This window comes from Colossoma macropomum, unplaced genomic scaffold, assembly GCF_904425465.1.
Source record: "Colossoma macropomum unplaced genomic scaffold, Colossoma_macropomum, whole genome shotgun sequence".
Taxonomy (NCBI): domain Eukaryota; kingdom Metazoa; phylum Chordata; class Actinopteri; order Characiformes; family Serrasalmidae; genus Colossoma; species Colossoma macropomum.
Window position 1 is genome coordinate 30,959,878 of NW_023494810.1, and position 24,529 is coordinate 30,984,406.

A 24,529-nucleotide genomic window follows, 5' to 3' on the forward strand; every position below is an offset into this window, starting at 1 on the left:
TGAATAATTTAATTACTGTTTAGCTCCATGGGGAGAGATGAATCTTCATCATCACCACTGTCATCATTATCATCCCATGTACTCAGAACGTGACCTGATCCCTTCAGGCAGACGCTTTAGGATCACAACGTATTGCAGAAAAAAGAAACTCAAACAGATTAAACTCTTTATTAATATTCCACACTGAGGAAATAAGAGGAATAGGGAGGGAACAGGTGAGTCACACTACTGTGGCAGCTCAAACACTGTGTGCTCAAGGGGGCGATAGAGGACACATTTTAGGTCAGAAACATTATTCAAGTACGCAAGCGCTTTTGAGCTACACAAACACATCTTCGTATTGCACTCTAAAATGTGTCACAATGCGGTTTTCAATGCTACGCAAGCACAAACTGCATTCTGGGGGTTACAGCAGGGGGGCGCTATAAACAACAACCAATCTTGGCCAAGTTTACCACCTGCATGCTTTTCATCCAGTCAACTGTCATAGCAGACAAGCAGTTTGATGAGTCTCTGACAGAACCCACTTGTATAAAAATATACAATCGTATGCAAAAAGTCTGGGCACCCCATTCTGTATATATATATACAGGGACTTCAATGTAAACTGGCTGAGCTGTTCTTAGGTTATAGAAGTGTGTAATAAAACCTGTGGGTGGGCCCTGGCCATGTAAGGGGTTAAACTTATTAAAGTATTGCTCTAATACTTTTATTTTATTGTTATGTTTTGGTTGGAAATCAAACGGGTTAATCTTGAAACACCCAACAGAAAACTGCCCAATCAGGGTTATTATCCATGTTATCTCTATAAGCTGTGCCCCAGTTCAGGGGCTGCATCCTTCGAAGGATGTGGTCTACAAAGGCGTATCCTTTGAGGGCTGCATAGACCCACGAAGGCTGAACTGAAATGAGACGGTCTGCTCTACAGCGGATTTCCTGTTTGTATCTCAGCACCGCTGTTCCCACGCTTGCATCATGAAACGCCGCTCCTGTCAAGTTCTTTTAAAGTCACTTAAAGATGGAGCCACAAACTTTTATTTTATTTTATTTTTATTTCTTTATTTATTAGAACTGGAGATGCTTCGCTGCCGGCGCCTGCAGGTGAGAGTTAGTTTTACTAGCTTGGTCCACTCTGGACTCTAAGAAGTTCTAGATATGTCACTTTTATTCAGTTAGCAAAATTTATAAAGCTAGAAAAATAGAAAGCAGTGGCTCTGTAAAACTGTGTGCTACAAGGTAAAATATATGGCTGTTAAAAGACTGAAATGCTTTTACAAGCTTCAACTGTTTGTATTTAATCTAGAAGGGCTAAAAAATATTCATGTGCATCACAGTTTAGTTTACCGCTAACATACTACTGGAAATCCTATAGGGGTGCTAGCAGATATTAGCATTATCATGGAGGTTGTTTTTTTGTGTTTGAGTTTTGATATTGATAGGCTGAACTGGAGGACCAGCTCTAATATTCAAGGTTCGCCTGGAGTTACATCAGCCCCAGTTCACTCGCTCGGTGATGCAATACAGTATATACGGTGGAAAAATACAATAGCCTCCGTGGAGCTGCATTCAGAAACCTTTATTCCTGCCTTTGTCTCATACAGTCAGGAGAGAAAAAACTGCTTTATGACCCAATAAGGCTTATGTAATGCAAACATTTGCAGAAAGGGGGAAAAAGGTGCAGATTTGCCTGGAGTTCAGACTGTTCAAGCACACACGTACCTCTCTCTCTCTTTCTCGCTCTCGCTCTCTCTCTCTCTCTCTCTCTTCATGCTGATCCTAATCCATTATTCACAACATTTACTCCCCTCTCAGCAGCCAGAGCATTTCATATCAGTGCTTGGAAATGAAGCCCTATGGAAAAAAGAGTAGAGAGTAGAGAGAGAGAGAGAGAGAGAGTGAGAGAGAGAGAGAAAGAGACATAGACAGATGAAGATAAAGATGCATGCTTTCAATTTCTAACAGTCAAACAACATGAAAAGAAGCTAAAGACACACACACACACACACACACACACACACACACACACACACACACACTCCTATTTATCTCTTCACATACTGGAATTTCTGGTGCCGCTCTACACTGCCTACACATCCGCATTGTGTGAGGACAGTGGTCGCCATGGCAACAGGGGAGCCACAATGTGGCCGGGAGACAGAGAGGTAGAGGGATGGAGAGAGTGGAGGAGAGCGGATCTGTGTGCCGCGGCTTTTACGTAATCAAGGACGCGTGTTTACTGTACCCGTCCACTCGCTGTCATCTCCACGGTAACACTGAGAGAGAGAGAGAGAGAGAGAGAGAGAGAGAGAGAGAGAGACTGTTACTGTGTTTCTATGTGACCATGTTACCCATTAAGTAAATAGCACAGAGCAGAAGAAAAACAAAAAAGGTCAACTGATCCGACGCCTCGAAGACTCTGTGCGTTGTGAAAGTTCACATTCATTCAGTACCTAAACAGCTTTGTTATTGCTGTAAAAACGATGATTTTATATTTAAATATATATTTATATTATACATTATATACTTAAATGTAATGTATATAAGTAACAGATATTTTTATACATACTTTAGTTTCATGGCTACTTGTCCTTATATAGTGCCTTATACTGAGAGAGACAGAGGAGAGAGAGGAGAGACAAAGAGAGAGAGAAAAGAGAGAAAGAAAAAGTGAAAGAGAAGAGAGAAGAGAGAGAGCAAAGAGAGAGACAGAGAGAGAGTGAAAGAGAAAAGAGAGAGGAGAGAGAGAGAGAAAGAGAGAGATAAAGAGAGAGAGAGGGGGGGCTGGGGTGCAGGGTCATGTTACTCATTAAGTAGTTATTACAGGGTTTATAATCTGATATAAAGGTTTTGGTACAGATGAATCATCCAAGCTTGTGCTAATGTGACCGTCTGTGAATGTGAGTGGTCAGTTGACCAGGGCAGATTTCCATTTGACCAATGAGCTCCATAAACAGACTGAGATCATTTTCTTAATTTAATTTTCTTATTTTCTTTAATTTACTCTTCTTATTCTCCCACTTGTTACTTTCTTAACATGAACTACTTCCAAGGCAAATTAAAATAAAATTAAATTAAAATACATTCAAACACATTTGAGCTCTTGCAATGAAAAGTAGTATACGTGATATTTTTTGTAAAAATCAAGCATGGTATGGCACTAAAAGGGGTCACTAAAGTATTTTGTCTAATGCAAAAGTTTGTACAAAATAAAATAGAAAACAAAAAAATAAGAATCCAAAAAGGTGAAATCATTAATGATTTTTCATTAGAGGAGTTCAGATAATGAACACAGTGTAAAACGCATATTATAAAACAGAGTTCCAGTCCTAAAATCTGATTGGCTGAGCCGCGTTTGAAGCCGTTGTAAAATCCACAATATACCACACCTATGACGTCTCACAACAACTGAACTGTGTATCACTGGCCACGACACGAAAAGCCCTTGTGCTGTTAATAGAATAGTCTTTGACTCTCATGCTGCTCACATGGACCACCGAGTGCACTGATGAAGTAAGAACCCATCTTTTGTTTAAACTGAGGGGCTGACAACTTATGTTCTTAACTAGAACTGGGCTGGTCAGCTAGCTAACAGGCTAAAAGATAGCAAACAGCCTAAACAACTCCATCATGAACATCACAGGTCTGAATTACGGTATGATTAACTGTAAAACGGCAGTATAAAAGTCTAAAGAATGTCACCTGAATGTCTTACACACTTTAAATGCTAGCTATGAAAGTTTAGAAATTCTGGCCAAACAGTGCATCATTTACTGAGTGTGGATGTGTCTGAATCCCAAATGACTGTTTCTTAGCTGCATTTTGCTCTGTTGGGCTGCAGGATCCAGTATTTAAACTCCTACCTAGTGCACTATGTAGGGAGCAGGGAGCCATTTGAGATTCAGCCCCAGTGTGAGAAGAGGGCACTGCTGGATTGGTGCTAAATAAGACTCGCGGTGGTGATTTGGTGACCAAAAAGTACTAAGACCAAACAGTGCTGTGTTATCATATGTTCTTCGTTATACGACAAAACGTTAAAACCTTTATGAAATGACCACAATATATAGAGATGGGTGACCGAACACCCTCCTCATTCAGCCATCCATGTTTGCTTGGCAACGATACCGTACTCTTGGCGGAATACTTGTCGATTATTATTAATAATAACTTCTGTTTTATAAAAGCAATGAGCCACTTGAGGCCATGCATCACTGTGATTTTATCAGGAAAAGGTTTTACTCTGCTTCACGTCGTGCCTAAGAACATCCTTCCCCGTGGTACAATCACAGTAATGCATGGCCTCATGGCGCTTTACTGGCCTTCCTACTTTTGCGCTTTGATCGGGTTTGAATAAGGACTCAAAGACAAGGTTGTGATTGTGTGTTAAAGCAATAAACCTCTCATGGTTTATTGCTTTAACATACAATCACAACCTTGTCTTTGAGTCCTTATTAATAGCGATCAAAGCGCAAAAGTAGGAAGGCCAGTAAAGCGCTACACTGGAAATACGTACGTGGGTTTGTAGATTTCCTCTTTTTCTACGAGGGCGAAAAAAAAAAAACTGTGAAATAACCTCAGAGTGGATCTGCTGAGCCGTGGGCTTTCTGTGACACTTTCACCATCTGTTCTCAACAGGCTGGACAGTGAGAGCTAACGGCACATGGTGTTTCACATGGACGTTCCATCACGTAGATCAGAGGAGTCCGGTTCCGGCCCTGGAGCACAGTCGGGTGATCTCCCTCCACGGACACACTGAGCAGTCAATTATCCGGTTTAGTCAGTGTGTTAGAGCAGAGAAACCATCAAACTGTGCTGGACTGAAGCCCCCCAGGACCAGACGTGAGTAGCCCCGATATAGATGCTATAAAGAAATGATAGTATAGCTGACAGATGCAAAGCACTGCAGGCTTGCTGGTTCCAACTAATGAGATACGAAGAATGCTGTGTAGACAACCCAAGGGGCGGAGCTTTAGAGAGAAGAAGCGGCGGGGTCACCCGTTCTCCAACTGGAGCACATTTTGGGGTTCTGACATTATAAATCATAACATTTACATTTAATATTTACGTGTATGGCTGTTCATACGACACTTTAATTTTCCTTAGACCATGTCTTCAACACATGGCCATGACAGGAGACTGTATGACCGCAGGAGGGGAGAGAACTTTAAGCTACACTATTAAAAAAGATGGTTCTTTAAGGGTTCTTTAGTAAAGACAATGGTTCACTCATATGGACACTCAAAGAACTACCTGAATGATTAAATGGCTCTGTAATGGTGAAAAGGATCTTCAGATTGATGGAGAAAGTGTTCTATAAGGTTCTATTTAGAACCTTTTTGAAAACAGTTCTACACTCTTAAAAAAGATGGTTCTTATGAACACTCAAAGCATGATTAAATGGTTCTTTGCATCGTGAAATGGTTCTTCAGATATTCATAGATAGTTCTATATGGAAAGTTTTTGAAAATGGTTCTACATAGCAACCAAAAGCGTTCTTCTATTGCTACAGTGTCAAGCTTGTAACAATAGAAGAACCCTTTTGGGTGCTATATAGAGCCCTTTTCAAAAAGGTTCTATATAGAGTCATCTACAGCACATTCATGCACATTGTAACAATAGAAGAACCTTTTTGGTGCTGTGGAGAACCACATACAACACATTCTCTATCAATCTGAAAAACAATTTAACCCTGAAACAACCATTTATGCATGCAGATGGTTCTTTGACTGTTCATGGTTCTATACAGAACCATTGTCCTTACTAAGGAACCCTTGAAGAACCATCTTCAAGAGTGTACAAGGCCAGGCCAGCCCTCCATGATGAACAGATTCCCAATCTGATTCCTGCCAGAAAATAAAAGCTACAGACCTTGTTTAATAGAACTGAGCACAGTAGCTGCAACAATGTGATGAAAAAATGAAGCTAAATTCAGTTGACATGAGAGCTGTGTCCCAATTCAGGGGCTGCATCCTTTGAAGGCTGCATAAACCGGTGAAGGCTGAACCGAAATGAGACGATCTGCTCCATGGCGGATTTCCTGTTTGCATTACAGCACTGCTGCTCCCACCCTTACCGCTGCATCATGCTGCTCTTGTCAAGCTCTTTTAAACTTCTTTAGAGATGGAGCCAGAAACATTTTTTTTTTATTTTTATTTTTTCATTTATTAGAGCTGGAGATGCTTCTCTCTGTCGGCTCCTTGCTCCCTAAAACAAAATGAAACTTTAGCGTAAATTTAGCTTCAGACCACATTGGCTTTTTTAACGTGTATCGTTAGCCATTTGATTTAAAAGTGTCTCCTCAGCCACTGCTCGCTCCTCTGCTGATGCCGCCATGTTCTCGAATCCTCGACTGCACGCACTGAACCCCAGGATATGTTGGTTGGCGAAGGATCCACCCGTTGGATCCTTCTTTGTCATGGAAAAGAAGGACACATTTCTCAGCCGCATATGAAGGAGCCTTCAAAACGGAACAGTCTAGTCGCGCCGCTGTGACGCAATCAGCCTTCAAATGCAGCCTCCGAAGGACGCAGTCCCTGAATTGGGACACAGCTAATGACAATATTTTGGATCATTTATTGGTCCATTCATCATGACATGTCCACACAATGTAAAGGGCAGCTGGCATTTTTAAACGCTGTAAAACTAAGCAAAAGCTGTTAAATATACAGTTATGAGGTTCTGATATAAAACACAAGTCAGTCATTTCCTTCTATCAAACCGGTAAACCTTGAGAAGTGACAAGGCTGAATATGCTTCTTTGTTCATTCCCACATGGGGAGAGCAGCCAATCAGACTGACTGCTCTCAGGGCCACTGCAGGCGTCAACACGCAGCTTGTAACAGCTGCAACTGTCAAAACTATTGACTTAAAAGCACTAATTCCCACTTCCTACTGCGTACCAGGACTGTTTGTCCAATTAACAGCGATTTCAGGCTCTCATGACACATAATGTGCCTGACAAACATCAATAGCTGCTTGAATAAAACATCTTGCCCTATATGTTCACATATACATCCCTTTACGTTAAATAAGAGGCATACAATTACTTCAGGGGAAATAATAGGTAATAAATAAAAATAAAAATAAAAAATTGAGTGTCTGGTGCTTTTGACCACATGGCCAAGCACCACCTACCTTGTCAGGAAGAGGCTATTTGACTGACGTGCAAGTTGACCAATCACAGCTCTCTGTTTTGGCACGGCGTGTGTGGGGTGATTGTGAAAATCTCACAGATATATATCTTGATCAAAAAGGCTCATTTTTCACGATAATGTCCAGCTGCACAGAAGTCCATATACAAGGACGTGCTGATAGCCAGAATGCAACTGACAAAATGATCCGAGACAAGTGATCACATTATATACTTTCTATATAATCTGCATCTATATAACCTTTCTATATAATCTATATCCTTTCAGTATACTAAGCTACAAAGAAAATGGGGCTCCTAACAACCACCTGGAAGACCTGGTAGACAGCAGAACTGCCCCCATTAGATAAACAGCACTTAAAGCTTTCATCTTTGAGAGAGAGGAGAAAATCAAGCTGCTTCAGATCTGAAAACATCCACAGGTGTTTCTGTCCATCCTTCCACTGTGAGAAGACGACTCAGCGCTGTGGGTCTGAAAGGATGTGTAGCTGTTCAAGAAGAACCTCACTGAGAAAAGGAGACGGACACATCAAAGTGTCCAGACCTCAACACCACTGAATGTGTTTGAATTACTTCAGAAAATTATCAACCAACTCCTAAGACTGAACTTTGGAGGTGTGGAAAAGCTGAAAGCAAGTCTGCTGAAAAGAATGGAAGCTGCTGGAAAACGAATAACTTCATGTTTAAAGTCCATTTTGACTGGAAATTAAATAAATGAATGGTGGTCTCGGAATTTTGTACTATACTGTATTTTCATGCAAGCAGCCACAGATCTCCAGGACTGGCGTTCGCGGACGTAGCATCCAAACACACGCTAACATACGCTAGCTGTAATGGAAAATCCGCTCAGCACCCATGACCCTCCATTACCTCCTCCATCCTGAGGGAGCAGGACTTTTCTGTTGACCTACATTCATTACACCCGCAGGAGTGTTTGCCCTCTGAAATCCAATTACACTCACCCTCTCTGCTCCGTATCTGAGAGAATACGGCTAACAGGGACACGACTCTCCGTTTCGTCATGACAATCTCTTTTTTGTTGCATGGCTCTAAATGTTACGTGGCTTTTTATGGCGGTTTAAAGAATTCTTGTGCCAGAGCTCCAGTTTTTATGGTTCCTGGACATTTAGAGTGCTTTACTATACTGGCAGCCAAACAACATCCAAAGAAAACTTGTCTTTATAAAATGCTTCAGAATAAAGAAAAGAGTAAATACTTTTCAGAACTGAAGTTTCTTCATGTGAGTCTAAGGCCCAATCCCATTTCACCCCTCATCCCACCTCTTAGCCTTTACCCTTCCGTTTTGTGCGTTCCAGTTCAGGAGTAGGGTGTCCTGATGTTTGTTGATATAGAGGGGTAAGGCGAAGTGTCAGGGCTACATGACCCTTCAAACAGAGGTTTTTCAGAGTCACACTCCAAACAGAGAAAACCCGGCAAGATGGCTGGACAAGCGACCAAAGAAACCCACAAATGTGAGAATTTTCTCTGTTTCAAAATTACGATAACCACTGTATTGTCTTAGTTTAATGTGGTTTCAGTGTATTTTCAGGGTCCTTTTCTTCATTACAAGCATAAAAATCGCTAATAGTATGCTAATGTCTCGGTAGCTAAATTTCCCGTTCCACCTTAACTTGTCCAGCAGTTCTGACACCCTGATATGGCAGAATGGAACTGCTGCACCATTTAAGGTGGAACAGGAAAATTTGAACAAGAAGCTGGCAAATACCTGAATTCAGCTTCATATCACAGAAGAATTAGGGGTGGGCGATAATAAATTATCCCCCCCCCTTTAAGGCGTATGATGCCCTTAATGTAACTAAAGCCCAGCAGTGAGGAGCTGAACTTTACCCTCCTCTGCTGTCACTGCAGACTGGCAGGGTCGCCTACAGAGCAGCGCTAGTAGCTGTTGATGAAGTGATGCTGTTCTTTATTTGGCGGTTGTCCTTATCATCGGGAAAGATTTTTTAAACCACTACCCCTTATAACTCAGTTCAAAGAGGCAAAGTGACCCTTGAAAACAAGGGGTAAAAATAAGAAATGGGATTGGGCCGAAGTCTAGAGTCAACACCAGTCTTTAGCAGAAAATGTTAGTTTTGTTGTGTTGTTAGCAGACGTTGCAAACCACAACTAAAAACCTGCACAGCTTTAAATAACAAGCTTTTCATTATAGAAAAACTTCTAGTCTAGGAGAAAACAGGCCACTGAAAGGACAGAGGCAAGACAGTGTGAAATGGCTGGATAGTTTGTAGTTTCTATAGAAAGTATGACACCTAGCTGATTAAATAATTAATCCAACTTCGCCTCTCATCGTCTACTTCAGTCCATTGCTGCTCCCATAATCCCTCTGCCCTTTTATGACCTAAGCCAATAATTCTCCATATCTCGCTACGGGACACAAGAACAAATGATAAGCACATACTTTCCACAGGAATGTGGTACAATGCCAAAGCTAAGCTTGTCTCTCATGAACACATACTCAGTTCAGTCGTCCCTCTAAAGACTTTACTAACACTCAGGTTAATAACTGGCTCATCACAGAGGTTTATCAGTCCACTCAGGCTCTAGCAGGAACTTCAGTGTTTGTAAAGAAGCCATTTTTTGAGTTCTTCCTCAGAGTACGCCTTTACACGCTGTTTACATGACGTTCATGATTACATTTATTTGGAACTGTAGCTGTGATTAAATTCAACACTGTTATATAATTATGTGATATGATTTAATTGCAACAGGCTTAGTAAAAGACCTTTAAAAGTCTCCACAGACATAATTTCAATGAATTTTACATAATCATGATGCACTGAGTGACAAACAAATGTTCTGGAGCTTTTTTTTATTCAATCAGGATAATGCACTATAATTTGATCGAGCCTAATTGAGCCCAAGTGGAAGGCGTGAGAAAATGTTAATGTGATTTGAATGACAAAAAAGCCTTAGAATTCCAGTTATAATGTAACAAGTGACAGAATCTAGAACTGCGCTAAATTTTAGCACCTCTCATAAACGTACTCCTTCAGGAGTTAATCAACTTCACCTAGGAGACACATTTTGCACCAGTCAACACAATAGGACCCCCCCCCCACACCCCTCACCCCCCCAAAGTACAGACTGAAAAAATAAGAAATGATGTCTAATTGGCCCGGCGCCCGGGTGCTTCGCCCTGAGTCATGTAAAGGTATGAAAAGAAAGCTTTAATGGTTTTATAAGCAGAGCCACAAAGGTATCACAGCAGTGCTGATAGCAGAAAAATAACATTAATACATATTTTCCTGTTATGTTGGCGTATTTGCATGACCGCTGAATAATAATAACACGTATTCCTCCACATTTGAGCTGCTGAAGCGTTTGATTCGGGGGGAATTGAAATGAAGGCGAGCTGGACGCAGTGACTCAGCCTGCTGCTGCTTCGGCTCGCTCCTTTTTAATGCATTCAGAATGGAAGCTGGCCTGCCGTGAATAGCACCAGATGTCACAGCAGTTCTATCCAAGGACAGAGCCAGACATTCTCGCCCTTCTGTTAGAATGGGCTCGGTTATTAGCGGCTGCGCCGGCCGCCTATAGAGAGAGCGTTCGTCTGAACTGCTGCTTCTCTGCTGGACTTCTTACAGCAGTATTAACAAAACAAGGCCTTCAGAGAACATTGCTTCCATCAGCGAATAGCAGACCTCAGAAAAGGCTAGGACAGAGAGAGAGAGAGAGAGAGAGAGAGAGAGAGACAGAAAGAAAGAAACATAAGCTCACCAACCACCACATTAGTAATAAATACCTTATATTTCCCCTCACTGACCACTTTATTAGAAACACCTACCTTATATTTCCCCTCACTGACCACTTTATTAGAAACACCTACCTTATATTTCCCCTCACTGGCCACTTTATTAGAAACACGCACGTTATATTTCCCATCACTGGCCACTTTATTAGAAACACCTACCTTATATTTCCCCCCACTGGCCACTTTATTAGAAACACCTACCTTATATTTCCTATCACTGGCCACTTTATTAGACACACCTACCTTATATTTCCCCTCACTGGCCACTTTATTAGAAACACCTACCTTATATTTCCCATAACTGGCCACTTTATTAGAAACACCCACCTTGTACTTCCACTCACTGGCCACTTTATTAGAAACACCCACCTTATATTTCCTATCACTGGCCACTTTATTAGAAACACCTACCTTATATTTTCTTTCACTGGCCACTTTATTAGAAACACCCACCTTGTACTTCCACTCACTGGCCACTAAACGAGTGTGAGCCATCATGTTCGAGAGATCGAATCTGAGTAAAAAATCAGATTTGAGCAAAGAGGCTTGTGAACAGAACAAAGCCCTAGACGTCAGGTTTGAACTACAGACAGCTTGAATCAGAACTTCAGCTCCTGGTGAACTCTAAAGGCCAGAGTGATACAGGTGTGAAAACACTGCCTCGAATTCCGCATCTGCCTCCTTGAGTCAGTTCTTCACCAGGAGAGCGGGAATGATGTTTACGTTAGTTCAGCAGACTGAAGGCAGCGGAGGGTCACAGGGGTTTGAGTTGAGGGTGTAAAGCCGAAACCTGTTGAAAGGATAAAGCTGCTAGTGAGACCCTCTGAGAGCCGTATGTGAAAGTTAAACACGACTGCAGGACTTTCTGTTGTTGTGGACTTTTGCACTGACCACAGGCAGGAGGAGAGTCAGACGGCAGGAGTGTTTGACCCCCCGGTGTCCAATTATTCCAGCTGTTTTTGGACACCATTCACAATTCATGACAAATCTGGCACTGATAGACAGGCGTGCCACTCTGCCTTCTCTCTCTCTCCATATCCGTACCTTTCCCTTTATTTTTCTCAATTTTCTTTTTTTTTCACTCTTTTCATTCTATCTCTGCCTCTTTTTTCAGTTTTCTTTCTTTTTCACTCCTTTCGTTTTTTCACTCTTTCCTCTTTTCCTTCTGTATGTCTTTTTCTCTCCTCTCTTTTCCTGTCGTTCTCTCTTTCTATCCCTCTTCTTATTATGTCTCTTATCTCTCTTCCTATTTATCTCCTTTCTCTCTCTTTCTCCACCTCTTTTCTTCTCTTGCTTCTTTCTCTCTCCTTTCACCCACTTTTTCACCTTATCTCTCTTTCTCTCTCACTGTTCTTTGTTTCACCTCTCTCTTTTCTTCTTTCTCTTTTCTCTCTCTACATCCTCCCTCTCTTTCTCTCTCACATTTTTCTTACCTCTCTTCTCACTCGCACACATTCTGTCCCCATCCCTCTACACTTTCTCTCTCTCTCTTTGTCCACCTCTCTCTTTTGGTTGTTTCTCCTTTATCTCTCCGCTCACCCACTTTCTCACCTTGTCTCTCTTCTTTCTCTTTCTCTATCTCTCTCTTCTTCGCTTCACCTCTCTCTTTTCCTCTTTCTCATTTCCCTCCCTCTCTCTTTCGCCCTCTCTCACATTTTTCATCTCACCTCTCTTCTCACTCGCACACATTCTGTCCCCATCTCTCTCTCTGTCTCTCTCTCTCTCTCTCTCTCTCTTACTCTCCCTCAAACTTTTCTGACTCTTCAGTTCCACAAGTCTAAGAAGTGAAAGCAGAGTCCTCAAGCTTTCCGAAAAAGTTCCTGAAGCCGAGAGTCCGAACTCTCCCAGCTAATGAAAGAAAAACATGCCCTTTCAGTTTGTGAGGCAATAACAACGTCATCCTGTGTCATTCTCTGCTTCTGTCTGGTGTTTCTAGGATCCTCTGTCGGCTTCTCGAGAGTCTGATAGAGATTGTTTTGGGTTGGTGTAAACAGAGCGCTGACCGGCGTGACATTTCCAGCCTTTCCTTTTGGACGGTCCACTTGCGTTACAGTAGATGGCATCAGCTGGTGCTTTTTTACACCCAGAAGAGTTTCGGTCTGTGTCGAATGTTGATCTGTTCCATTTTTAACCACAGTGTGTGAGTGTGTGTGTGTGTGTGCGTGTGTGTGTGCGTGTGTGTGTGTGTGTGTGTGTGTGTGTTTTAAACACTACACAGAAACTGACAGCACTTCTGCTCCTCTGGACAAATAGAGAAATAACACAACACAGTGTCGAATATATTCCAAATGAAGATGGAATTCATACACATACAGTTTAATGCATATACAGTCTACAGTCATGTGACCTGGCTGTCAGAGTCATCTCCCTGGAGACTGCCTCAGGCTCCCTCCCAAGCCTGAATGGCCAGCAGCATCTGGAGAAGTATGGCAGTGGGATTCGCCCCAGGGGGCAGAGCACACAGCGGGGGGGGTTTTGTGTCTTACCTTGTGCCTTTTTAAGTTTTGTGTCTAAAGGAATAAGAGCAAATATCTGATCCATGACATATTCAGTCATATGAGCATCCTGGAGATATTCTTAAAATGCTCAATTTTTTTTTCTCCTCAGTTCCACATTTGTGTCGGCTCAGAATAATCATAATTCCTTGCCTCTCTTTATCTCTAAAGTGAAGTACTTCATGGCTGTTTTGACTGGAAATTAAAAAAATGAGGGGTCGTCTCTGAATTTTGCACACTACTGTATATCAGCACTTTGACTTCGCTTGGAAAAAGTTCATAATTTTGCAGAACATCACTGTATTCCCTTTGTATATATCCCATTTCATGAAGTATCTCTGGTAGAAGAGGCCCAAATCTAATTAAGACTACTCAGTCCCCAGCATGACGTCAATGGACAAACTCTCTATCCGGCCTGCTTTCATTAAGCACCACATGCCCAAAAGCACAGTTGTGAGATGGCAGCATAACAAACCAAACACCAGCACGTTGGTGGTTGCATGTGCGGAGGAGAGACTGAGGGCATTCTGTAAACACTTCAGCTGGACAGCAAGAGGAGACACAGCAGATATGGGCATGCATACAAAGGGCCAGATGTACGAACACATGAAGGTGCAGAAGAAAATATAACTTGGTGTAGCTGCAATATGAGCTTCTCAGAGCTGAAATAAAGGGGAATTTACAAATAAACACTGTATAATTCAGTGTTTGAGATGTAAACAAAGTCATTCAGAGTTGCCTGATGAGAAATGTTTCACTGACTCAGATTACTTTACAATGAAAGTGGTGATAGGAACCAGGGGTCAGCATGACTACAACACAAATATAGCCATTTTATTTACCGTCCAAAACCACCAGTGAACCCACACTGTGAACCTAGTTTTTATAGGTAATGTTGTTGATGGTAAAATGGTGGAAAATATGGAAAAGTATGTTTTCTTTCAGGACCATTTTGCATGTACACCTTGCATGTACCTCTCTGCGTGTAGAGCTGGGCATTATAACGATATTTACATTATAGTTATCATGGCATTGGTCAAAACTTAGCTGAACATCTCTTGACCACAATATATCTACAACCTGACCCATAAAGTGGCCAGTGACGGTTGCTAAGCAGTGATTGGAGGGCTAAAGACCGGTATAGAGATGGGTGTGACTGTCTCAGTCCCTGATGTACCCTTCCCTGTAGTACCGTACACAGCTTTTGTCTCACAGTGGACACTATGGGTTATGCTATAGATGAAGAGTATTAGTATGTATGCATTATACAGTACACACTGGTGCAATGTGCAGCTTACATTACACAGCATGATATTTCTTACATAGCCAGTATCTGCCATCTGCCGTAAATATAAGCACAGTAATCACGTAAGGCACCACCAGATCCTGCAAAGAACCTCTGAAGAGGTTAACTAGCTGGAGCATGAGTGGGACATTAGCCATGTTTACATGCAGCCTAATAATCTGTTCAAAATCCGACTAATAGCTCAATTGGAATAGAATACGTCCATGTATACACCTCAATCAGAATAGTCTAGTCCGATTGAGGCCATTTGGAATACAATTTCTATCCGACTGATCGAGGTGGGTAATCCTGTAAATAATCCGTTAAATAAAAGAATAATATCCGTGTAAACGCCTGTGTCTGATTACATTCCCTATCGGAAAGTTTAAGTCCGTTCTGATCATGTTCGTCGCGTCATAGCGCAAGTTTATACCGTTCAACATGGCGGAGCAGAAACTGGTCTGCAGAGGAGACGAAGTTTATGCTCTGATCTTTAAAAGACGGCGGTGGGACGGACGTCCAGCTTATGTGTCTCAGAACACGACGTCTTCCTCTCGGCCTTCTTTAATAAGGACATGTGAAGGACGTTTTCCTGAGTCTGACATCGTTTTAAAGTAATTAAAAACACAAGCACTGCTCACTGCTGCTCATCTCACTCTGACTGGACTCACGTGATGCTGGTTGTCATGGTAACGTCTACACTAAGTGGTTCTCTATGCATGCAGCGTCATTTTGGATCAGATTAGTTGTAGTGAGCATGTAAACAGAGATCTTCCATCAGATTGTTGAGTAGAGTGAGCATAAACACCTCAGTGCATGTAAATATAACCATTGTAGTTGGACCCAAATTCTACAGGAAGGTAGATCACTGACTTTACACCACTCAGGAGGTTCGAATGCTTTCTAGAGCAGATTGTGTCCTAAATTGTGTCCGAATCCTGCTGCAAAAAGGCTCAGTACATCAGGATTTTCTCGTTTTCTCACATACCTCCTCTCTCTTTTCTCTTTCTAATACGAGTTGCCGGCCTGTTAGTGAAGAATCTGATCAGTATGAAGTGAAGTGTCTCCCCATCATACGATGTCTAAAGACACTGTGACAGCGCTGCTTTGATTCCAGTAAACAGAGACGCTTCTGATTTACACTTCCTGCTGATTCCCTGTGATCTCGCGGCGGCTGCAAAATGAGGAGTTCAAAAATAAATAAATATATAAATAAATACTCCCGGCTTTGAAGTTGTATTTTTTTGTAGAACTATGAGTTTTATTAGGAAAAAGAGGAGGTTCTGATTTACATTCATGCTGCCTGTAGAGTGTAAGATATAGAAGAAGTGAAACGGTCTTTAATGGTGTGAACGACTGTGACGGCCACAGATCTGAAGAGGCTTCAAACAGCTGCTGCAGTAACAGAACAATTTTGTTTGTTGACATTGTGCTTTAAAGTAAAAAAGTATAAATTTAAAATCTTATAGCTTATGCCCAGTGAGCACTGAGATAGGCTCCAGCACCCCCCCAACGACCCAGGAGGATAAGCGGCTTAGATAGTCAGTGTGTCCCAATTGCAGGATGCAGTCTACGAAGGCGTGTCCTTCGAAGGCTGCGTAGACCAACGAAGGCTGAACTGAAATAGGACAGTCTGCTCTACGGCGGATTTTCTGTTTGCGTTACAGCACTGCTGTTCCCAGCCTTACCGTTGTGTCACGACACACCGCTACTGTCAAGTTCTTTTAAAGTTCTTTATAGATGGAGCCAGAAACTTTTTTGTTTTATATATACTGGAGATGCTTAACTGCCGGCTACTGATGAGATTGGGTTTTTTTAACATCTGTATTGTTCGCTATTCGACTCCGTTTAAACCCAATACTTACAGTTAAAGTGTCTCCACAGCCTTCGTTCGCTCCTCTGCTGACGCTGCCATGTTCTCGAATCCTCACCGGCACGCAACGAACCTCGGGATGTGTTGGATGGGCAACGGATGGATCCTTCATTGCCATGGAAAAGGACACATTTCTCGGCCTTCAAAATGGGACAGCCTAGTCGCACCGCTGTGACGCAGTCAGCCTTCAAATACAGCCTCCGAAGGGCGCAGGCCCTGAATTGGGACACAGCTAATGTGTGTGTGTAGCTTACAGTTGTGTGCAAAAGTTTGAACACACCAAGTCAAAAGCCGTCTTGTTGTTAATTGTCTAAGTAAAAAAAATTAACACATCCTCTACAGAGAGCAACTTTAAACATGATGTTTTTCTGAAAATTTTAGAGCACCGTTTCTATTTCTGTTTATTTTCTGAATTTAATTTTAAAATGTAAAATGTGCCATAACTTTTGCACAGGCCAGATTTTGTGTTTTATTTCTTCCAATATGTCAATTTTATTGAAAAAAATACAGTCCTATTGAAGAGCCTTGAGTTTATCTGGCTAATCGAGAAATACTGGATTGTATAAATCCTATTTTGTGACTCCCTGATTGAAAATACTGGATTCAGGCTGATTATAAACATCTCTGCTGGTCTGTAGCACCACAGAGGTAAAAAAATAACTGACCTGAACTCAACTTAACAGTGCGCTGATGGACGCCAGATCATTCCGCTAAAGTGTCCACTCCAGTGTCCGCTCTCGCTCTGTTGCATAACAGCTTTAACAAGGCAAAAGCACAAATTAGACTGCGTTCATTATGCATGCTCGTTTATTTCTGTGGTTTGTAATCTGTTTGGGATGTGTGCACTTCATAAACCCTCAGATCACCCACATATTGCAGAATCTCTAGCAACTGTACTAGTTTTAGTGCTAGTGGTTATTTAAGTAGAAGGTGTAGTAGTTTTAGTGGTAGTAATTTTAGTAGTTATTGTTGTAGTTTTACTGGTAGTGGTGCTAGTGGTAGTGGTAATTTTAGCAGCAGTTGTAGTAGTTTAAGTGGCAGTAGTAATATAAGCAGTAGTAACAGGAGTCTTAGTAATTTTCGTAGTAGTAGTAATTTTACCTGTGGATAGTAGTCGTAATTTTAGTACCAGAAGTCATAGTCATTTCAATAAGCAGTACTAGTTCTTCCATCAAGCCCAAACCTCTGGACACTGGACTGGGCCAAGTTTTGGACTACACAACTCCACCAGAAACAAACTACCATTACCAATTTAAAACTCTTTTAGCTCTTAACTCTGTCAGGAAACCATCCATACGCTTTTTAACATGTAATCTCTGCTTTGTATACAAATGCCACAATATGCAGGATGCTGCATTGCTCCAGGGCCTTGTTACAGCATTGTTTTGGATTGGTCAGACTAAATTGTGAGTCCAGATCACTGCATTAAAACAGCTTCTGTCCCAGTTTAAAATCCTCATTATCTACATTAAAGTGTAACATGTCAAATGTACTTTTACAAGTCCTGTAATACGAAAGTGCACTTGAGTTTCCCAAAAGCATTGGAGAAGCAGAAGCTCACCTCATTTAAACACATCTCAGAGAGGGTGTCGAAACTGTCTCTTCATATAATGTTGAATTACATGAGTGACATTTATATACATCTGCCTATTCAGCAGTTTAGCCCCGCCCATTCACATCAACGTGATGTTGTTTCAGCTTGAACTGAATTTAGAATGAGACACAATACAGGTCAGCTAATCAGAATGGAGCTCATTGATGTATACATATATTTACCTAAAGTCATATGCAAAAGTTTGGGCGCCCGGGTCAAACAACACGTTTTGTTGATTTTCTAAGTGTAAGTAAGTTAACACACCCTCTACACAGAACACACTGCTACACATTTTAATGCACAGCTACTGTTTATTTACTGAATTTAACACATTTAGGGGGTAAAAAATCAAACATAAAATGCGGCCTGTACTTTGTTTTTTTTTTAAATAGGAAATAAATATAAACTGAGTTCTATAAATGGCAGAAAAATGCAATATTTAAGTTTGTTCTGGAGGATGTATTGACTTAATTTCACTTAGAAAGTGAAAATAAGTAATAAAGGCACAATGACAAAAACAGCCTGTCTAAGTCAGCGGTCGGCAACATGCGGCTCTTTTACTGTCCTGTTGTGGCTCCTCAGCAGAATTAGATTTGTAGGTAATAATAAAATAATCCTCCTTTACAGTAAAATAAAGCTCTGCTGATCGTTCAACACAGTTTTAACAATAAATGGTCTTAAACTCTGGAGTTAATGTAGAACTGCTAATTCACCCTTTAACCCTGAAGGTTGGCACGCAGACTGCTGGTCACCATAGCAACACAGACAACAATCTCGTCTAGCTAGTTATTTGGATGATGAACATCGATGATTTCGGAGATTAATGGGTTTATTTACATTTAGAATCACTCCAGCTGGTTTCCTGATATGTTTAATCTTCAACTAGAAACTGTCAAACACTAAAAAGTCACGAGGCTGAAGTCGCTTCTCAATCACCAGCTTCTTGTTCGAATTTTCCCGTTCTACCTTAAATGGGGCAGCAGTACTTTCTGGCACCTAAGGCACCATTTAAGGTGGAACAGGAAAATTCAAACAAGAAGACTTCAGCCTTATAAAAAGTCAAAGGTTGAGAGACATTTTTAAAAGAAACTATTCCACATTTGGAAAAGTTTCCTGCCAGAGATGTGAGAAAAGCAACTTTAGCTGAGCTGAAGCTTAAAGCAGAGCAAATTAAGTCTGCGTTTTTATTTCTATAATATTTTTTAGCCTTTGCTAGTACATTACCACATACAGAGACATATAAACAGCCACGATGGTGAAACGGATATAAAATGTTGAGGCTCCTAAGGTGGTTTAATTTTTGTTGAAAGGACAAAATGGCTGTTCTTAACATTTAGGTTGCCGACCGCTGTTCTCATTAAGGGATAATGAGAGGCTGGAAAATGGCCGTGTAAAAATGAGCCATTTTTGGTACATAAACTCACAAATGTCAAAAGTGGACATAAGTGGACCTCAAAGGATGAAAGTAAAATACTAGACAAATGTCACCATAAAGAGCTTCGTGCTTTATGCAAAGCCAGGTTTGGTTCGCTGCTTCACTGAGCTGAGCTTGGCTCTTTTGTGTGGGCTGAAATAAAAATTACACCTCTTTCTCTTTCCCACTGTGGCAGTAACAATAGGAGGGGAGGGGAATGTCAGCAGTGTACAGTATCCACTGAGGGACCACGCTTGGTTTTATTTGTGTTACGGGGGAAGAGCCGTCTCTTATCTGGACCCCACGGTGTTTCACTGCAGCGTGAAATCTGATGTTTTGCCTCCAATGAAACTAGACTTCTTTTCCACAGAGAAGAACCTATGAAACTATATCTTCAGAAAAAATGAAGTACTGCCTTATCTCTCACAAAGCAACTCTAAATTCTCTAAACTCTTACAGCCTCCCTGGAATGATGTGCTTTCTGAGTAATTACATCTGCTGCAGGCAGCATATTCTTCCTCTAGACTAATGAAGGAAAAAAGAAACTGTATAGTTGCTCTTAAATCAGGAGGGAGTGACCCGTAAGATGAGTGCATTACATAATCCAGTGGAGTCACATGCCAGCGTAATGTCCTGATCCACAGAGTTAAATATAGGAGAACATCTAGCCAAGGTTTATTAACAAGACCTTCCACTTTACATTAAAATGTAGTTCACTGGTTAGTAATGTTATCACTAAATATATACCAGTAAAACACGGATGAAATGAGCTTGAAAAGATCTTTAATTTTAACAATTTGTCTCTACAAAGAAAGATCAGAGCTCAGGCTGTGCTCTTCTCTGTGGTTCTTTATGGATGTGAAAGCTGGACAACAAACAAGCGAGACAGGAAACATATTGATGTCTTTGAACTTTGGCGCTGGTGAAGACTTTTGAGTGAATATTGGATGGCAAAGAAAACCAAACAACGGATGATTATCCAAATCAAGCCTCACCTCTCGCTCAAAGCTCAGCTAACCAAACTGAAGCTCTGATTTTGGACACATTCAGAGAAGAATTCATTGGAAAAGACCATTTTGCTTGGAAGAGTTGGAGGTCAAAGAAGAAGGGGATGACCAACAAGATGGATGGAGACAATCAGAGGAATCATGAACCAGCCATTCAGAAACACTACAGACAGAAACACTACACACAGGGTCGCCAGGAAAATGACTTAACAGTACTTCAATAGTTCAGAATTTTAATAATTATGAACTGGAGAGTAGGAAAGCCTATTCCTGCAAGGCAAAGGACAAAAAGGTTGATTTACTGAAAAAATGACTTACGTTCTTGGGATTTTGACTTACTCTGCCAACATGACGACTCACTTTCTCAGAATGTTGACACAGTATGTCAAAATAATGACTTATTACGAATCACTTACTTTTTTGAAATTCATTATAGGAATAGAGGTGGGCTTTAAAACTAAATAGAGGTGGACTCTGCAACCAAATAGTGGTGGACTCCACAACTGGATAGTGGTGGACTTTACAACTGAATAGAGGTGGACTCTACAACCGAATAGATATGGTCTCCACAACCAAATAAACGTGGGCTCTACAAACAAAAAAAAGGTGGACCCTACAACCAGATAGAGGTGGACTCCATTAATGAATAAATGTGGACTCCACAACCAAATAGAGGTGGACTCTACAACTGAATAGAGATGGACTTAACAACTGAATAGAGGTGGACTCTACAACCAAATAGATATGGTCTCCACAACCAAATAAACATGGACTCTACAAACAAAAAAGTTGGACCCTACAGCCAGATAGAGGTGGACTCCATTAATGAATAAATGTGGACCCCACAACTAAGTAGTGGTGTTCTTCACAGTCAAATAGAGGTGGACTCCACAACTGAATAGAGGTGGACTTTACAACTGAATAGAGGTGGACTTTACAACTGAATAAAGATGTACCAAATAGATATGGTCTCCACAACCGAATAGAAGTGGACTCCATAAATGAATAAACGTGGACTCCACAACTGTACAGAGGTGGACTCTACAACTGAAACTAGGCACTAATTGCAGCTCTTTTTAAGGCAGCATTGCCAACATGGTGCGCTGGTGGTGTGGAAAAGTGTCACTGCAAAGTGGCTCTCAAATGAAAATATACTGCACATGATCTCAAAAGCCTAGTTTTTCACACCAGCAATTAGCAACGTAAGCTCATGAAAAAACCTCACCATAATGTCTGAAAATGGCTGGAAAAGACTTGTGGTAGCTGACTGTGAGCATCCATAATGCAATGTAAAAAGATCTGATTATAGGCTACAAAAGATTAAGTCTATAGTAATAAGCTTTGCTCACCAAATGAGGATGCTAACTGAGGTTGGGCACCAGCCTTACCAGGTACACTTTACATCACTGGCCTTTGCTTTCCACAGTCAGACTGCTTGCATACGTTCACAAACACATTCATTGTAAACAGGGGAGAAAATAGGTTTGCTTTGCATGTAGAGATGATGAAAGCCTGAAGCCACGCTGGCTCTGTGTGACTCATAAATCCCAGTGAAATCTCACTCAGCTAAAGAGCTCATTAAGGCCTGTGCACACCGGCGCCATCTCTCAGACTGACCCCGGCCCCCCGTACGCTCTACATCTTTCTCTATAGCAGCCGGGACCAGAGATATTGCAGTACACAGGTCGATGTAAGTCATTCAGAGTGTTTAACTGTGAAATGCTCCATTGTAAATAACTTGCCCACCTAGATTTCTTTACAGTGGTGGTGATAGGAACCAGGGCTCGCCATGACTACAACACAAATACAGCCATTTAATTTACTATCCGAAACCACCAGTGAACCTACATGTCTTCTGAGTTTTTATATGGAATGTTGATGATGGCAAAATATGAAAAAATACGTTTTCTTTACAGATTATTTTGCCTCACAAAACCCTGCATGTACCTCTCCACCATGAATAGACATTAAAAATATGGTTTTGACCACATTTTAATCTTAAATCTAGTGTAAAGCAACGTCTCAGACATCAGGCAAATGATTATTCATAATCATTTCATTTAATAACTTTCGGTGAGGGAGCTTTTAGAGGTGGACGTCTGGTTCCTATCACCACCACTGTGAGCAATTCTGAGATAAGTTTGGTAACACTTTCTATGAATGTCACCTTTGTAAGCATCTATAAACACATTCATAAGCTGTTATAATGCATTCATAAGGCATTATACACATGGCTATAAATGTTTATAAAAATGCATTACACGTTATAGCCATGCTTATTATGCATTATGAATGGTTAACATAATACATTATAAGTACTGTTCATAACAAATTATAAGAGCTCATAAGTCGTATTTGTCCGCTCTAAGTAAAGTGAAGCGTACTGTACTAAAGCCTCCTCCAGTGTTCAGAGTGAGGCTACAAGTTGAAGTATTTACTGAAGGATTTACTGAAACACTAAAACATACACAGTAAAGCACATTACAGGCTTCAAATGTCAGAGTTTAAACTAGAGCTGCCATCAGTGTTTTACCTAATGTGGGAAAGGTAATGTTCACCACCGTTAGCTTGGTATTTGTCTTTACTTTACACTCTCCAAGCTGGGACTGACTTCTTTGGCACTGACATTATAACCTGTTATCAACACTACTTATAATGCATTATATTAACAATTCATAATGTATAATAAACATGGCTATAAAGTGCAATTCATTTTTATAAATGTTTATAATCATGTTTATAATGCCGTATGAAGGCATTATAACATGTTATAAATGAGTTTATAGATGCTTACAAACGTGACATTCATAGAAAGTGTTACCATAAGTTTCTCTAAAACAGAGCGTTTCACCCCAAACCACTCTGAACGACTCTGTTTACATCTTAACCATTTAATTATGCAGAGATTTTGAAAAAGTGGTGGAATTCCCCTTTAAGTGTGTTCTCTGAAGAGGGTGTATTAACATATATAGTTAATTGTGTATGAGCCCAACCAAAACCATGAAACAAGACTGCACACACAGTACGTCCGTATCAAATTTGAATCATAATAAAATCTCTCCTCTTCTACCTATAAACACTAACGTGGTGCAGACTGAACATTCAGAATCTGCACTTTCAGCAGTTTCTCTGCTTTTTTTCAGTGAGCAATAATTCATGAGTCAGAAAAAAAATTCATAGAAAATTACAGCATGCTTTAATCTCTGCAGACAAGCCTTCCAATGGGTAGATGTGTTATAATCTCCCATATAGGGCTCATCAGAGAATATATTCAAAATGCACTAAAAACTGAAATACAATCTCCATCTATTTCAGCACTTTCTCTCTCACGCACTGCTGTTTATAGCTGGCTATTGATGTGAAATATTTACAGTCATGATTTCCCATTTAAATGTCAATCAGCACAGCCCACGGCAACTACAGCCATTTCTTTCAAAGCACAACAACCAATAAACCCGTAATAGAAAGGGCGCAATCTGAAACCAGCAGCAAACAAAAACAGCAGACTCACGATTAAAGTGTTAGTTTAGCCAAAAATCAAACTACACAATCCACCCCCCCTCAAAGCCCACCAAATTATGAACTTTTAAATAGCACCTTCCAGCTCTCAGTGCTTTACAAGAAGAAAGGCAGATAAAAGCCAGAATAAGAGAAGAACTGAAAAGAGAAAATAGAGGGAAAAATGAAAATATAATAGAAATTCTAAAAATCAATAATTCTAATAATAAGGACCGAAGGTAAATAGTAAACAAAATGGGTGAAACAAGGAATCTCAGAACAAAAATAAATGTACAATAAAATAAACAAAACAAAATCAAATAAACAATTCTTTATAAAATGTAAAATGATGTAAAAACTAGAGAAAAGCTAACATAAAATTCTATGTTTTGAGCTGCTTAACTTTTAAGCTGATGCAAAACCTTGTATTTCCATTTTTGTCCA